The following is a 17,184-nucleotide window of genomic DNA, read 5'->3' on the forward strand; positions in this document are numbered from 1 at the left end:
TTGACTCCCCAAATGGCCAAGCTGAGTTGATCCAGAGCCAGGAGCTTCTTCCTGGTCTCCCATGTGGGTGCCCGGGTTCAAGCACTTGGGCCATCTTCTACTACCTTCGCAGGCCAAAGCAGAGAGCTGGATTGGAAGGTGAGCAGCCATGACACAAACTGGGGCCCATATGGGATGCTGGCGCCACAGTTGGAGGCTTAGCCCACTTAAAAAAAAAAAAAAAAAAAAAAAAAAAGAGCAGCAGGACCGGTGCTGTGGCATAGAGGGTTAAAGCCCTGGTCTGAAGCGCCGGCATCCCATGTGGGCATCGGTTTGAGTCCTGGCTGCTCCACTTCTGATCCAGCTCTCTGCTATGGCCTGGGAAAGCAGTAAAAAATGGCCCAAGTCCTTGGGCCCCTGCACCCACGTGGGAGACCCAGAAGAAGCTCCTGGCTCCTGGCTTTGGATCAGCCCAGCTCCGGCTATTGCAGCCATTTGGGGAGTGAACCAGTGGATGGAAGACCTCTCTCTCTCTCTACCTCTCTCTTAACTCTTTCAAATAAATAAAAATAACTCTTCAAAAAAATTTAAAGGTTTTTTTAAAAGATTTTATTTATTTATTCGAGAGGTAGAGTTACAGACAGTGAGAGGGAGAGACAGAGAAAGGCCTTCTTTCTGTTGGTTCACCCCCAAATGGCCACAACAGCCGGGGCTGTGCCAATCAGAAGCCAGGAGCCAGGTGCTTCTTCCGGGTCTCCCACATGGGTGCAGGGGCCCAAGGACTTGGGCCATTTTCTACTGCTTTCCCAGGCCACAGCAGAGAGCTGGATCGGAAGGGGGAAGCTGAGATTAGAACTGGCGCCCGTATGGGATGCCGGCGCTGCTGGGGGGCCAGCTTACCTCAGGAGGAATAACCTGCTGCATTCAGCACCAGCCCCTAAAGTTTAAAAAAAAAAAAAGAAAAGAAAAGAAAAGAAAAACATATAAAGGCAACATTAAAAAAAAGGCGAGAGGTGTGAAGTGAAGTGAAGTGAGACGTGGGACCAGAGGGGCACAGAGGGCGGGTCTGGGGCCTGTTTCTTGGGCATCAAGTTGCCCCTGGCAGGTAGGACTATGCTTGGGTCCCAGAAAAGCAAGCGCAGTTCCAAAATACACGCTCAAAATGCTGTCTCTGGCATTTGGGAAAAATCCTCAACGTGGCCAGACTGAGAACTCAGCTCCTGTGGGACTCCCCTGCGCAGGCCATGGGGGAGGGCTCGCCGGCGTCAAAGCCCCCGAAGGTCTCAATGGGGTCAGAGCGGAGGCCTGAGCCCTCGGGAAACCCAGGGCGGAATATTCAGTGGGGCTCCGTCCTTGCTGGCCGGGTGAATGCAGAGAGCCCTGGAGGAACTCTGCTCCTTCCTCGAGCCTGGGGTCAGCCCCCACTCTCAGTTCGGTGCACTTTCTCATCTCCCAGTTCTCTGGTTCACAAAGTGTAGCCCCCAGACCAAGGTGCAAATCCCCCTCGTGATGCCCCCACCCCAGGCCACGCTGGGGTGGCGCCCGGTGCCCTTCCTTGTAACAAGTCCACCAGATGGCTCTGCGGCATGCTCCAGTGTGAGGTCTCTGCTTACTACAGCTTCAGCTCCACACAGAGAGGGAAACTGAGGCTCAGAGCCAGAGCCGCGTGCCCAAAGTCACTCAGCCAGTACTGAAATCAGGTAGGTGCTTGGGCCCGTCTGACCAGAATGCTGCCACTCATTTCCACGACATTAGAGCTGGGGTGACCTCACATAGTCACCAATCAGGACCTCACGAGCCCTGGCCATGCAGAGCTGACTTGGTCCACGGACCTGGCGGTGGTTGTGCAAGGGCACTGGGGCACTTTGAAAGTACAAAGCAGCACCTGTTATAAATAGGCAGGGAAACAGTTCAGCATTTTTAGTAGCCGCTGCTGTCCCAGTCCATCCAGCTGGACTTCAGCCCTCACTACTGCCCTTCCTGGAAGGGGGACCCCCTCCTCCCCAGAGCTTGTACCAGATGGTGGCCTGAGCTAAATATAGCCCCAAAGAGAGCGCAGGGGTAGCAGGCGTCCTATAGAACCCCTGTTCAGCAGTGCCTCTCACGTTTGGCCGCACATTGGAAGCACCTAGGATTGATTGATTCATGTCTGTCTGTCTGTCTTCTTTCCTTCCTTCCTTCACTTATTTCCTTTAAAAGGCAGCGTGACAGAGAGATTGGGGGAGAGAGAGCGAGTTCTTCCATTCCTCAAATGGCCGCAGTAGCCAGGGCTGGGCCAGGCCAAGCCCAGGGGCCAGGAACTCCATTCAGACTTCCTATGTAGGTGGCAGGGGCCTAAGTACTTGCGCCATCTCCCATTGCTTTCCCAGGTACATTAACAGGGAGCTGGATCAGAAGCAGAGCAGTGGGGACTCGAACCGGTGCTGGTGTGGGATACCTGCGTCGCAGGGGGCTGCAGGCGATAGCTTAACCCACAGGGCCACATCCCAGCCCTTTTTTCTTCTTTCCTTTTTTTAATTTTTATTTATTTATTTATTTATTTGACAGGCAGAGTGGACAGTGAGAGAGAGAGACAGAGAGAAAGGTCTTCCTTTTGCCATTGGTTCACCCTCCAATGGCCACCGCGGCCAGTGCACCGCGCTGATCCGAAGCCAGGAGCCAGGTGCTTCTCCTGGTCTCCCATGCGGGTGCAGGGCCCAAGCACTTGGGCCATCCTCCACTGCACTCCCGGACCACAGCAGAGAGCTGGCCTGGAAGAGGGGCAACCAGGACAGAATCCGGCGCCCCGACTGGGACTAGAACCCTGTGTGTTGGCGCCACAGGCAGAGGATTAGCCTATTGAGCCGCAGCGCCCAGCCTCTTCTTTCTTTTTTAATCCTGATGCCTGGGTTTCATCATCATGCATCTCCCCTTTAGATTCTGATTTAATTGTTCTGGGATGCATTGGGGTTTTTTTTTTTTTCAGCCCCATTGATTGTAAAATGCAGCTCCTCTGGATCGGATCATACGGGAGACTCAGTTTAAGACCCCCTGGTTGCCTTAGTCTGCTTCTGGAGCCTGGGGACTTGAACACACACGGTGGTGGGAGCCTTGAGAGCTTCAGTGGGGTCCAGTAGTGGATGCTGGTCAGATCCCCTGGCTGGGGAGTCCTGAACGCGAACAGCCTGCTTGCTGCCGCGGTAAGGAGAGAGGCTGAGATTTTATCCCCTCTCCCCCACCCCACCCCCAATGCCGTTGAAGCAACTGAGGAGGCTGCCAGGAAGGAACCAGAACCCATTTCTGCGGCTCTTCCTTCCCCTGTGCTGGGGAGACATTGTTGCAAAGAACTGGCTCTGAAAGCAGCCTAAGACACCCTCCCGAGAGAGTCATTTCCGACTGTGCTGCCGCAGAGCCCCAGGGCTGCAGGCCGGGCTGGGTCTGCTCTGATTGCCTGCTCTGCCCATTAATCCTGGGACACCCTCAAAGAGATGCGATCTGCATACATTTGCATATTAAGTGCAGTGCTCCTTCCTTTCCCCCATCCCCGCCCCTGTGGCATGTTAGGGGAAAATAAAACTAATGTATTCACAAAGCCTGCTGGGATGTGTTCGAACCTGAACTTCACGCAGCGCAGGAACTCAGATACACCTGACGCCGGGGGCGCTGGGAGGAAGGGAAGATGGCACAGGAGGCAGGCGGCAGGAAGGTGGGCGGAGGGCGGCACCCGCAACAGCTCGGGCCCAGCTCCTGATGAGAAGCAATGCAGGGTTTCTCCAGTGGGAAAAGATGGGGAGCACCAGGGAAGGGGTGTGGGGGCTTCTTCTTCCAAGGGTGTGAGAGAGGTTGGCTTAAGAGGCCAGACAGGTGGCAGCTGGTGCCGTGGACAGGGCTGTCTCCTCTACCAGGCTCCTGCAGACAGGAAAAGCATCCTTCCTCTTAAGTCACCCCCGCCCAGGTACTGCGCAATGAGCGGCTGTGCTACATACAGCCCAGAGCCCAGTGAAGTCATTGGAACTGGTTGAGCCTAAACCTGCCCAGCTTGTCACCTGCCCTGCCTGTCCCCTCCCGCCCAGGCCATGGGCTACTCCAAGCTTTCTCCTGCTCCCCCCCACCCACCCTCCGCCCCACCCCTGCCTCTCCCCACAGCTCTGCCTGCCTGGCATGCCCTCTTCTCTCAGGAGCTGTGAGCAACCAATCATCTCCACGGAGGCATTGTCTCTCCATGCCTGGACTAAAACAAAACTCTGGCTTCTTGGCAGGGCCAGCTGGAAAGCTGGGCTCAGCTGTTTCCTTCTCCCTCTTCCATGTAATCTTAGGGCCTCTCCAGTCACTTTTCTGATGGGGCAGCTCGGGGCTCCAGAGACACCATGCCACCTGGAGCAGGCATAGTGTCACCACCACTGTCTACTGGCCAAAGCAGTCACAGGCCAGCTGTTTGAGGGGTAGGAAGTACAACTTGGGCATGAAGCATGCAGACCTGTCACTGGGCTCGGCCTATAGCATGCTCTCCTTTAAGTCCGGGGGATGCTGCACAGATGCACCGGCCGGAGGAGGCTTTAAAAGCCCAGCAGGCTGTCCCTGTAGCCTGTGGCCGAGCAGGCTCACAGCGGCCGGTCTCCCTTGGCTCCAGCTCAGTTTCCAGACCTGGCACTGAGCCTTCACATCGCTGCTGTAAGCCTCCAGAAATCTCTTCGATCCGTTCCTCTTTTGTTTGTTTTACATAAGAGACAGACAGAGGGGATTTCTGTCTGCTGGTGTCCTCCCCAACCGCCTGCAAAGACCAAGCTGGGCAAGGCTGAAGTCAGGAGCTGGTGTTAGACCTTCTGAGTGAGGATGCTAACACGTCGAGAGGCACACCCCAAAGACTCAGAGTCCAGACCAGCTGATGCAAAAGCAAGAGGATTTATTCGGCGTCTGCGCAGACGGGCCTCCTGAACTCGGGAGTCCAGAGAGCGCCCCCCAGCACAAAGCCACATGGTTTATATACCCGCAGCAACCAATCAAAAGTACTATAGTGTCCACGCACACAGCAGTCCAATCCGTGAGCTGATCATATGAAAGGCATGCGTCTTCTATCCAATCAGCTACGGGATCACATGGGAGGCATGCACACAGCAGTCCAATCCGCGAGCTGATCATGTGAAGGGCATGCGTCTTCTATCCAATCAGCTACGGGATCACATGGGAGGCATGCACCTCGTCGCCATTTTGTTGTTTACTTCTTCAGCAGTTCCTTTCCCTGTCAGCGTCCCACCCCGAGGGGGACGACGTCTCGCTCCCTTCGTTCCCCTGGAGGGAGAGCAGCGTCCCGCTTCCCACACCGTTATCTGAGTACTAGGAGGCATGCAAACTGGGTTAGGTCTTAGCATAGTCAGGCACAAGTGTCGCAGCTAGCTAAGCATAGGGTCCCTTATTTTTATAGCTGCACCTAATTTTAGCTTTGGGGAAAGAAGTTTAGGGCTATAATTTTTAAACTTTAATTTTATTTGGGGCAAAGGTGACTTCTTGTTTTTAATAGTGTTAGCTTAAGTCACTCCATCTTGGTTTGATTTTTAAGGTTCTTCACTGGGAACGCAATCTGGGGCTCCAATGTGGTGGCAGGGACCCAAGTGCCAACACACCTCCCAGAGTGTGCCTCAACAGGAATCTGGAGTCAGGAGCCAGGATGGGTATCGAACCCAGGTACTCCAATGTGGGATGCAGGTGCCTTCTATTTTTTCTTTTCTAAGATTTATTTATTTATTTGAAAGTCAGAGTTACAGAGAGGGAGAGGCAGAGAGAGTAAGAGAGAGAGAGGTCTTCCATCCATTGGTTCACTCCCCAAATGACTGCTACAGCCAGAACTGGGCCAGGCTGAAGCCAGGAGTCAGGAGCTTCACCTGGGTCTTCCAGATGGGTGCAAAGGCCCACGGACTTTGGCCATCTTCCGATGCTTTCCCAGGCATATCAGCAGGGAGCTGGATCAGAAGTGGAGCAGCCAGGACTCAACCTGGCCCCTATATGGGATGCCGGCACTGCAGATGGCAGCTTTACCCGCTATGCGACTGTGACAGTCCCAGCGGGCACCTGCTAGGCTGAACACCTGCCCTGGCTTTGATGGCAAGCACTTCCTGCGTCATTCCTGGCAACTCTTCCTGAAGGTCTCCTCCAACGGAACATGATCCTAATCCACCCCCACCCCGCCCTGCTCCTCCTTCCTCCTGGGCTCCCCTCCTGCTTTCCATTTGGCAGCCAGAGCTGGGCCAGGCTGATGCCAGGAGCCTGGAACTCCATTCAGGTCTTCCACGAGGGCAGCTGAAGCTCAAGCACTTGGGCCATCTTCTGCTCCTTTCCCAGGCACATTAGCAGGGCGCTGAACTGGAAGTGGAGCAGCCAGGGCTCAAACCGGAGCTCATAATGGGATGCCGGTGTTGCAGGCAGTGGCTTAACCCGCTGTGCCACAGCGCCTGCCCCTTCCTATTTTCCAAGTTGTCTGTATGTAACCTTACAGCACCCAGTCCAGCCCACCCTCAGCTCCATCGTCCAGTTGGGAACTTGGGTAACCCTTTTAAATCCACCTCTCTGGACTGACCACTCTGCTAGGGCTGCAGTGGCAGAATCCCGCAGGCAGGAGGCTTAAACAAGGAAGCTACCGTCTCACGGTGCAAGATCAAGGTGCCCACTGCGCCGGTTTCTTCTGCGGCCTCCTCCCTCCTTTGTAGACAGCTGTCTGCTGCCCGTGTCTCCACCTTGTCCTCCCTCTGCACTTCTGTCCATGACCTTCTTTCCTTAGACACCAGCCATATTGCACTAGGGCCCACTCTTGTGACCTCATTTTAAGTTCATTACTTTTTTTAATATTTGTATTTATTTATTTGAGAGGTAGAGTTACAGACAGTGAGAGGTAGAGACAGAGAGAGAGGTCTTCCATCTGCTGGTTCACTCCCCAAACGGCCGCAACAGCTGGAGCTGCGCCAATCCAAAGCCAGGAGCCAGGAGCTTCCTCCGGGTCTCCCACGTGGGTACAGGTCCCAAAGACCTGGGCCATCTTCAACTGCCATCCCAAACCATAGCCAGAGAGCTGGATGGGCAGAGGAGCAGCCAGGACAAGAACCGGTGCCCATATGGGATGCCGGCACCGCAGGTGGAGGATTAACCTACTTGGACACAGTGCTGGCCCATAAGTCCATTACTTCTTTAAAGACCCTGTCTCCAAATACAGCCATGTTCTGAGGTGCTGAGGGTTAAGTATCTTTTTTTTTTTTTTAAAGATTTTTTGTTTGTTTCAGAGAGAGAGAGAGAGGGAGAGAGAGGGAGAAACAGAGAGAAAGACCTTCCATTTTCTGGTTCACTCCCCAAATGGCTGCAACTGCTGAGGCTGGGCCAGGATGAAGCCAGGAGCCTGGAACTCCATCTGGGTCTCCCACTTGGCTGGCAAGGGCCCAAGAACTTGTGTCACCTTCCACTGCCTTCCCAGGTGCGTTAGCAGTGAGTTGGATTGGAAGCAGAGCAGCCGGGACTCGAACTGACACTCTGACATGGGATGCCGGTGTTGCAACCCGTGGTACCACAATGCCAGCCCCAAGTTTTACTTCTAAGGTTGTTTTTACTTATTCTTTTATATATTTCAGAGGCAGAGAGTCAAGCAGACAGACAGGAATCTGCTGGTTCAATTCCCAAATGCCTGCATTAGCCAAGACTGTACCAGGCCGAACCCAGGAGCCTGGAACTGAACTTGGTCTCCCACATGGACGGCAGGAACCTAAATATTTGTGTCATCCATCACCTGTTGCCTCCCAGGCGTGCGTTAACAGTAGGCTGGAATCTACAGCTAAGCCAGCACTTGAACCCTGGCAGCCTAAGCCGTGGCTTACCCACTGTGCCAAATGCCTGCCCCGGGGCTAAGCCTTTAACATGGATTTGGGGGACACATGTCACCAGTGACATGCTACACACTCTGCAGTCTCAGGGGCCTGTTTGGGCTTCAGCCCCAACACCTCCTGCTTGGTGTTGTGACAGCCTAGCCCCTGTCGTCCCCAGCACTCGCCCCCCCCCCCCCCCAATCAGCTCTCCTTGAACTTGGTCTGAAAGCTGCCGGGGCACCCTGATGCCTCCAGGAGGAAGTCTGAGCTCCTTAGCCCGGCATCCGAGGTCCTCAGGGGCTGACCGCAGACTGTTTTTGCAATCCTCATTGCCATCAGGGCCAGGGGGAATGTTGTGTGGTGCCTTGCTGCTCCAAGCAAGGTCATGGGCCTGCAGCACTGGCTGGCATCTTGTTAGACACCCAGGATCTCGGGCCAGCCCCCACACCTGCGGGCTCAGGATCTGGGTCGCCTGTACAAGGGAATCCATCCACATCCTGAAGTCTGAAAGTTCACAGGCACAGCTGGAGTCCAGAGAGGGCTTTGTCCTTGCTGGTCCAGGAACTTAGCTTTGCCCGGAAGCCACCATGGGATTTGTGGGAGTGTGGGATACACTGCAGATGAATATTCTGAACAAACAAATGAACTTGACTTCCCAAAGCTATTAAGAATTCTAACTCACAGGTGTAAGCAAATGAAAGACTTGCCTGAGAGGGCTCCCTGGGGGAAAGGCAAGGTTTTCTCTTCTCCTTTCCATTCAGCAGACATTTCTTGAACCCCTGTGGAGTGCGGGGCTGGATGCAGGGTGCTGGGCGTCAAGGCATTCAAAGGCGATGGGAGCTTTGTCCTGCAGGAGCTCGCCAGCCGGGAAGGTAGGCGGCCACAGAGCGAAGCGTGGAATAACTGGTGCACATGCCTCGGGTGCCCACCTACCGCACGTCCCCCCAAACTGCACCTCCCGGAGCTCACAGAGAACTCTGGCCCCCAAGGCCATCCGCTTCCTTGAAAACCTCCCTGCATCTCCCTCCCTGTCCTCCGCCCTGGCTAGGCAGAATCTTACTCATCTTGGAGACTTCAGCTAAAATGTCATTTCTTCCAGGAAAATGCTACTGACCACCCAACCTGGGAAGGGGGCCTCTTCCACGCTCCCATGACTCCTCTCAACCCACCACTTCCCCTCTTGTGGCAGTTGCAATAATCCAGAGTGGATTTCCTGTTTATCTGTCCACCCCTCCCTGCAAGCTGCGGCCATCCTTAGGACTTAGCTGCTGTGTCTGCTGTATTCGCGTGTAGTTCTTTTTGTGATTGTTATTAATTTATTTGAAAGACAGAGTTACAGAGAGAGAGAAAGAGAGGTCCTCCATCTGCTGGTTCACTGTCCAGATGGCTGCAACAGCCAGGGCTGGGCCAGGCCAAAGCTGGGAGCCAAGAACTTCATCCAGGTCTCCCACGTAGGCGGGCGGCAGGGGCCCAAACACTTGAGCCGTCCTCCACTGCTTTCCCAGGTCATTCATTAGCAGGGAGCTGGATGGAAAGTGGAGCAGCTGGGATATGAACCCTCATCCACGTGGGATGTGGCCATCACAGGTGGCAGCTTTACCCACTATGCCACCATGCCAGTCCCTCAGGTATTTCTTAAACAGAAAAACATCCCGTATGGGATGCCGGTTCGAGTCCCGGCTGCTCCACTTCCGATCCAGCTCTCTGCTCTGGCCTGGGAAAACAGTGGAAGATGGCCCAAGTCCTTGGGCCTCTGCACCTGCATGGAAGACCTGGAGGAAGCTCCTGGCTCCCGGCTTCACATCGGCACAGCTCCGTCCATTGTGGCTATCTGAGGAGTGAACCAGCATATGGAGGACCTTTCTCTGCCTCTGCTTCTCTGTAACTCTGCCTTTCAAATAAATAAATAAATCTTGAAAATTATATATAAATTTATATATATATAATATGTATGTTATATATATATATATATATAAACATCATAGCCCAGAATACACAGTGCCAGTTTCTCTGGAAGCCTTCCTTGAGCCTTAACTCCCATCCTTATGTATAAATTTACATAAATCATGCACATGTCTCTTTATGGTGGTGACATTCTACAGAATAAAAAGGAATTATTTTGCTAAAATAAAACATGATACTAACAGAGCGGGTGGTGTTAGGCCAGCACTTGGGACGCCTGCATCCTGTATCGGAGTGCGGTTGGAGTCCAGGCCGCTCTGCCTCTAATCCAGCTCCCTGCCAGCACACCTGGGAAGCAGCAGGTGGCAGCTCAAGTACCTGAGCCCTGCCACCCACCTGGGAGACCCAGACAGCGCCCCTGGCTCCTAGCTTCTGCTGGCCCAGCCTTGGCTGTTGCAGGCATTTGATGAGTGAATCAGTGAATGGAATCTCTCTCTCTGCCTTTCAAATAAATAAATAAATCCTTTTTAAAAACAGTCATACTAGTCAGTGTGTTTTGAGTTCATTCTATGGGGCAGGCTCTTTCCAAGGTATTTACTGTAATGTAATAATTCATTTAATCCTCACGACTCACGAGTGAGGTGAGTACATCCCAAATGTACAAGTGGAAGCAACCCACAAGGCCACACAGCCAGCAATGGCAGAGTAAGGATTCAGACTGAGGCTGTGCGCTCCATGGTGCCTACCGCAAGAGGGGGTGATTAGCCCCATGGGGTTGAGGCCAGAAGTCACGGAGGCTTGAGTGGGAGCAACACCTGAGCCAGGCTTTGAAGCATGAATAGGAGTTTGCTTTGCAGACCCAAAAACTGCTCCTCCGGACCCCACCTGTCAGGGAGGGGCAAATGGCAGACAACTGACGGCAGAGCAGGCTCAGGCCCCGGAGGCTGAGACGGGCCAGATGCCCTCGGGAGTGAACACCGCAGGCAGGCAAAGGCCAGGTCCAGTTTCAGCCTGAGTCACGCCGGGAGGGGAGGGGAGGGGAGGGGAAGGGAGCGGCAGGGCGCATCACACCCGGGGCTGAGAAGTACTCGGGCTTCCCCTCTTGCCCCAAGGTTCAGGCCCTTCCTTTCTTGCTGGGCTCACTACACCGCTGCAAGCCCACAGCCAGGCAGGTGTAGGCAGTGCAGCCCTGGCACGTTTCCTCTCCCCCATGAAACACCCCTCAACCCACTCAGGCCACACTCAGCCCGGCCCCCAGACCCCAGCAGCTGCCTCGGGCTCAGGACCGTCCAGCTCCCTTTAAGGAAATGGACCTCAGGGCCGGCACTGTGGCGCAGCAGGTTAGGCTGCCACCTGCAGCACTGGCATCCCGGATGATGGGCGTCCGGTCAAGTTCTGGCTGCTCCGTCCCCCCGTCCAGCTCCCTGCTAATGCGCCTAGGAAGGCAACAGAAGATGGAGCAAGTGCTTGGACTCCTGCCACCCCCAGGGGAGACCAGAGAGGAGTTCCAGGCTCCTGACTCCAGCCTGGGCCCACCCTGGTCATTGCGGCCATTGGGGGGTCAAACCAGTGGATGGAAGATTCTCTCTATCTCTCCCTCTCTCTCTCTCTGTAACTCTGCCTTTCAAATAAATACATAAGTATTTTAAATGTACTTAAAAATAAATCAGAATGACTGTCTAGGGCCCCCATTAATTTTTTAAAAACATTTCAAATAAAAAGAGTAGTCAATATATAACCTCAGAATAAAAGGGAGCCCTTAGCAGGGAATTTAATTTTACGATACTATTTTTTTCCTTCACGGCTAAGGATCCACAAGAATATCTCGCTGTGGAGAAGCCGCATTGGCAGACTGGCTGCGTCGGAGTCCCCCCGGGAGCGCAGAATATAGACCCCCAGACGGATCGTGGACAGGGAGCCCGGAAACAGCCCCGAATCCCCGTGGGACCTGGTCCTCACCAAAGGCAGCGCTTCCAATCAGGGGGGGACACAGAGCATTCAGCACGGTGTTGGCTCCTCTGGCTAGCCATTCGGAAAAAAAATAGAGCTGTACTCCACCGCACTCCAGCCACCAAAATAAATTCCAGATGGATGGGAAAACGTAATTAAGAGGGGAGAAAAAAAAAACACTAAAAGGATGACAAGCGTATTGAGATGTTTTCTTTTTAAAATCTTGAGGAGGAAGTGCCTTTAGCCAACATTTACGAGTGCTTGCTCTCCAGCTAACTGTGCATTCAGGCTGTGGGTGGGGATGAGCCAAGCAACCAGGACGTGGCTCCACGTGGTAAGATGCCCCCGACCACTGATAAACACCTGTCAGGTCCTTCGCTTGTAAAGATCACCGTAGGGCGTGGAACGCATCCTACGGCCAGCACAGCGTCTCAAAGCTCTTGCGGAAAGCAGCAGTAAGTCTGATGACAGAAACGAAACCGAACAAATGGGGCTGGTGGGAGCCGGGAACGGAGATACACTGCGTGACGGACGTGAGGTTCTGGGGGGTGACAAAAATGCTTAGGACCTAGATAGAGGAGGAATCTCTCACATACCACTGAATTGTAAGCTTTAAAAAGGTTAAATTTATGTTATGTGAATTTCAACCAAAACATACAGTTCAAAAATGTTATATTTTATTTATTTGAAAGGCAGAAAGAGAAAGAGAGAGATCTTCCATTTACTCGTTCGCTCCCTAAATGGCTGCAGCAGCCAGGGCTGGGCCAGACTGGAGCCAGGAGCCAGGAGCCTCTTCCTGATCTTGCATGTGAGTGCAGTATCTGGTCATCTTCCTCTGCCTGCCCAGGTACATTAGCAGGGAGCTGCCTTGGAAGTGGAACAGCCAGGACCAGGACTTGCACTGGTTGCCCACAGGGGATACAGGTGGCGGCTTAACTTGCTGGGCGCAACCCTGACCCCAATCTTGAGCTTTTCTTTTCTTTTTTTTTTTTTTTTTTTTTTTTTTTGGCAGGCAGAGTTAGACAGTAAGAGAGAGAGAGAGACAGAGAGAAAGGTCTTCCTTTTCCATTGGTTCACCCCCCAAATGGGTGCTATAGTCGGCACGCTGCAGCCGGTGTGCTGCACCGACCCAAAGCCAGGAGCTAGGTGCTTCTCCTGGTCTCCTGTGCGGGTGCAGGGCCCAAGCACTTGGGCCATCTTCCACTGCCATCCCGGGCCACAGCAGAGAGCTGGACTGGAAGCAGGGCAACCGGGACAGAATCCAGTGCCCCACCCGGGACTAGAACCCAGGGTGCTGGCACCGCAGGCAGGCGGAGGATTAGCCAAGTGAGCCATGGCGCTGGCCTCAATCTTGAGCTTTTAAAAACCCTACACACATATTACTTTTTGCATCAAGATAAATTTTGTTAATATTATGTAATAGCTCAGGCATAGGAAAAGTGCGGGTAAGAGTGAAGCAAGCCCAGGCTCCCGTCACGGGATTGTCACTGAATACGACGGACTCTCGAGCACTTTTCTGCGACCCCCCCCCCCCCCACTGGCAGGCGATGCCATTCTGCATTGGGTGGCCTCAGATAAGCACGGCTCTGTTCCCACGCATTTCAAACACCCGTTATTACTGTCACGTGCATCACAGAACCCGGACCAGTCGGGCCCTGGGCCCCAAGTTTGAGAGGGGCCTCCCCGTGGCTGACCCAGGGAGCAGGGAGCGCTGGAGGCCGGAGGAAGGAGCGCCCGTGGGGCCTGCGAGCCTCTCAGTCCACACTCAGGGCACCTGGGACCGCAGGGCGCCCCGCCCAGACCTCCAGCACCTCCAGGCAAGCAGGGGGCCCAGGGGCTACTGTCTGGCTTGGGGGTGGGATGGGCCTCCATTTGCTTTCCTGCCTTGCCCACCCACCCCCCCACACACACAAACTTAAGCTCTCTGCACCTGGCAACTTGCTTGTCCTCCCATGACACATTGGCGTGTTACCCACGTGAATGCCTACGGCCCCCGTGGGCTGATCTTCCCTCCCGCCCAGGATTCTGTTAAGCCCCCAAGATTCTGATGGAGGCAGGGGCGAGACGGGACTGGGTCTCGCCTCTTTTGGAAAGTCTGGGAGCAGCTCCTCAGCCTGGTGTGGGGAACACGGACAGATGAGCAGCTCTTGGCGTGCCCTGGCTGTGCGCAGGCTAGTGCTGCCTTTCTCGCTGCCCCCCCAAGCGGTGTCCAGGGTCTGCCTGGATGAGCTTCTCCAGTGGTCTCCAGCCCAGCCTCCTGGGTCAGGCCTGGGAGTCTGGCAGAGGCGTGGGTGCCCCCTGCTGGAAGCAAATTGGAACTGAGCAGACCAGTCCTGGACTCCCTGTGCCCTGCCGTGGGCACCCAGCCGTGGGGCGCGCTGAAGGACCACTCCAGCTGGGCATGAGTCACCGCTATCCCTCTGGCCTAGGCATTCTAGTAGTTTCCATTCACGGAGCCCTTAGGGATGGCGTGGCTGGGAGTCTGTGCGGCTCAAATCCTGATGCGTGCATGGATCGTGGCGACCTGAGTAACTCATTTCCTCCCGAGAGAAATGGGGGCGTGGTGTCACCTGCCTCAGAGGGCTGCTTTGAGCGTGTGACGTGGTCCCAGCAGGCAGCAGGCACTGGTTACCATGGGGGCTAGGCCAGGGCTAATGAGCTCCCAGTGCAGAGGGACTGCTTGCATCAGATGCAGTTCCATGGATCACTCAGTATCACAGTCCCATGAGGTGCACCCCTATTTTACAGAGGAGAAAACAGGCTTTGAGACCACGCAACTTGAGGTGGTGCAGCAGGATTTGAACTCCGCTCTCCCACAAGTGTATTCCGGGGCACAGACTTCAATGACTATATCCTCAAAGTCATCTGGTGAGACAGGGACAGTCCCCATTATACAGATGGGGAGACTAAGGCTCAGAGAGGCAAACTGAGTGGCCTCAGATCCTATAACTAATTAGTCCTGGAGCTCCGGCCTGGGTTGACCCAGTTCTGTCCTCTTGTGTCATCTCATGTAAGGCCAGGGCAACCCAGCATGGCCAGGGACCGGGTGTGACAAGCGAGGACGCTGACTTGCTCAAGGTCACAGAGAAGTAAGTAGCAGCTGCTTCCGCTCAGGGGCGGGGCCCCAGGCCACGCCGCTCAGGCCCCGGCACCTCCTCGGCGCCCGGCCACCGCCCGTCCTCAGGATCGCAGCTCATCTTCCCGGCAGCCCCGTTTAGCACGGCTTGCTTGCGGGCCAGCCTCAGCACAGCTGTCAGAGTCGCGGTCTCCAGCTGTCACTCAGCCCGGGCCTGGCTCTGCACTGGCTCTTGGGGCTTCCGGGATGGCGTGGGGCTCAGCCTCCAGCATTCCCTGCCCTGCGGGAGGCAGCTGCGCAGAGGAAGGGAGCCGGATGGGGCAGAGTTCAAATCCAGCTGTCAGCCTTCATGTCGGAACGACCTTGGTTGAATTTCCTCACCCCTCAGAACTCCTATCTCATCACCTCTGAAATGAGGGTGATGGGGGCTGGCACTGTGGCACAGTAGGTAAACCCGCCGCCTGACGCCGGCATCCCATGTGGACACCAGTTCGAATCCCAGTTGCTTCAATTCCCATCCAGCCCCCCGCTAACGGCCTGGGAAAGCGGTGGAAGATGGCCCAACTCCTTGAACCCCTGCCACCCACGAGGGAGACCTGGAAGAAGCTCCTGTCTTCAGCCTGGCCCAGCCCCAGCCATTGCGGCCATCTGGGGAGTGAACCAGTGGATGGAAGACCTCTCCCTTTCTCTGGGTAACTCTGACGTTCAAATAATAAATAAATCTTTAAAAAATAAATGAAAAAATAAACAAAAAAAAGAAGGAAAAAAAAGACAAAAAAAAAGAAAAAAAAAGGAAAAAAAATAAATGAAAAGGGGGTTAACAGTCTGTGCTTTGCAGGCTGTGAGAATGAGTCACAACAGAATGTATATAGAGATGGCACCCAGGGGCCGGCGTGTGCTGCAGCGGGTTAAAGCCCTGGCCTGAAGCACTGGCGTACCACATGGGTGGTGGTTCGAGTTCTGGCTACTCCACTTCTGATCCAGCTCCCTGTTGATGTGCCGGGAAAGCAGCAGCAGATGGCCCAAGTGCTTGGGAGCCCCTGCTCCCCCATGGGAGACCCGGATGGAATTTCAGACTCCCGGCTTCGGCCAGGCCCAGTCCTGCCGTTGTCGCCATTTTGAGGAGTGAACCAGCAGATGGAAAATCTTTTCTCCCACTCCCATCACCCTGCCTTCCAAATAAATAAATCTTTTAAAAAGTAATAATAATAATAAACAGATGAGGACACAGGAGGAGAAGTGTGGAGCCTCAAAGTGAGGCTGGGGGCTGAGCCCGGAGCCCACAAGTGCACCCACAGACCCACGCGGTCCCCTCAGTCCTCCTGGCTCCCTGTGGGTGCACCTGCTGTGCCATCTGACACTGACACACAGAGAACCAGCCTGTCCAAGGTCACCCAGCATGACGATGTGGGCGCTCAGCTTGATCGCCGTTGAGTTCTTTGCCTGTGTTACACTAGCACAGCTGACTCACTGCACAAACCATCTTCTGCCCAGCAGAGATATAAATCAGACTCAGGCCTGGCCGTGGGAGGCGCAGCACAGCAGAGGCTAGGGCTGCTTCCCAGCACCACGCTGTGGTGCATGTTAGGAGAGGCGGGCAGAACTCACTGCTGGCAGATAGCAGTTCTCTGGGGAGGAGTCCCAGAAAGCCTCCTGGAAGAGGTGATGCTTAAACTGGAACCTAGAGGGGCCGGCACTGTGGTACAGTGAGCTAAAGCCCCAGCCTGCAGCGCCGGCATCCCTTGTGGGTGCTGGTTCAAGTCCCGGCTGCTCCACTTCCAATCCAGCTCTCTGCTGTGGCCTGGGGAAGCAGTACAAGATGGTCCAAGTCCTTGGGCTCCTGCACCCACGTGGGAGACCCAGAGGAAGCTCCTGGCTCCTGGCTTTCGATCAGCTCAGCTCCGGCCATTGTGGTCTTTTGGGGAGTGAACCAACAAATGGAATACCTCTCTCTGGCTCTACCTCTCTCTATAACTTTATCTTTCAAACAAATAAAATAAATCTTTAAAAAAAAAAAAAAAAAAAAGAGGCCGGCGCCGCGGCTCACTAGGCTAATCCTCCGCCTAGCGGCGCCGGCACACGGGGTTCTAGTCCCGGTCGGGGCACCGGATTCTGTCCCGGTTGCCCCTCTTCCAGGCCAGCTCTCTGCCGTGGCCAGGGAGTGCAGTGGAGGATGGCCCAGGTGCTTGGGCCCTGCACCCCATGGGAGACCAGGAAAAGCACCTGGCTCCTGGCTCCTGCCATCGGATCAGCGCGGTGCGCCGGCTGCAGCGGCCATTGGAGGGTGAACCAACGGCAAAAGGAAGACCTTTCTCTCTGTCTCTCTCACTGTTCACTCTGTCAAAAAAAAAAAAAAAAAAAAAAAAAAAAAAGAGCCTAGAAACAGCACTGGCCTCAGAGGGGAGGAGGAGCACAGCCCGTTCCTGGGAACGGGATTATTCAGGCCAAGTTTTCTGT

Source organism: Oryctolagus cuniculus, chromosome 11, assembly GCF_964237555.1.
Source record: "Oryctolagus cuniculus chromosome 11, mOryCun1.1, whole genome shotgun sequence".
Taxonomy (NCBI): Eukaryota; Metazoa; Chordata; class Mammalia; order Lagomorpha; family Leporidae; genus Oryctolagus; species Oryctolagus cuniculus.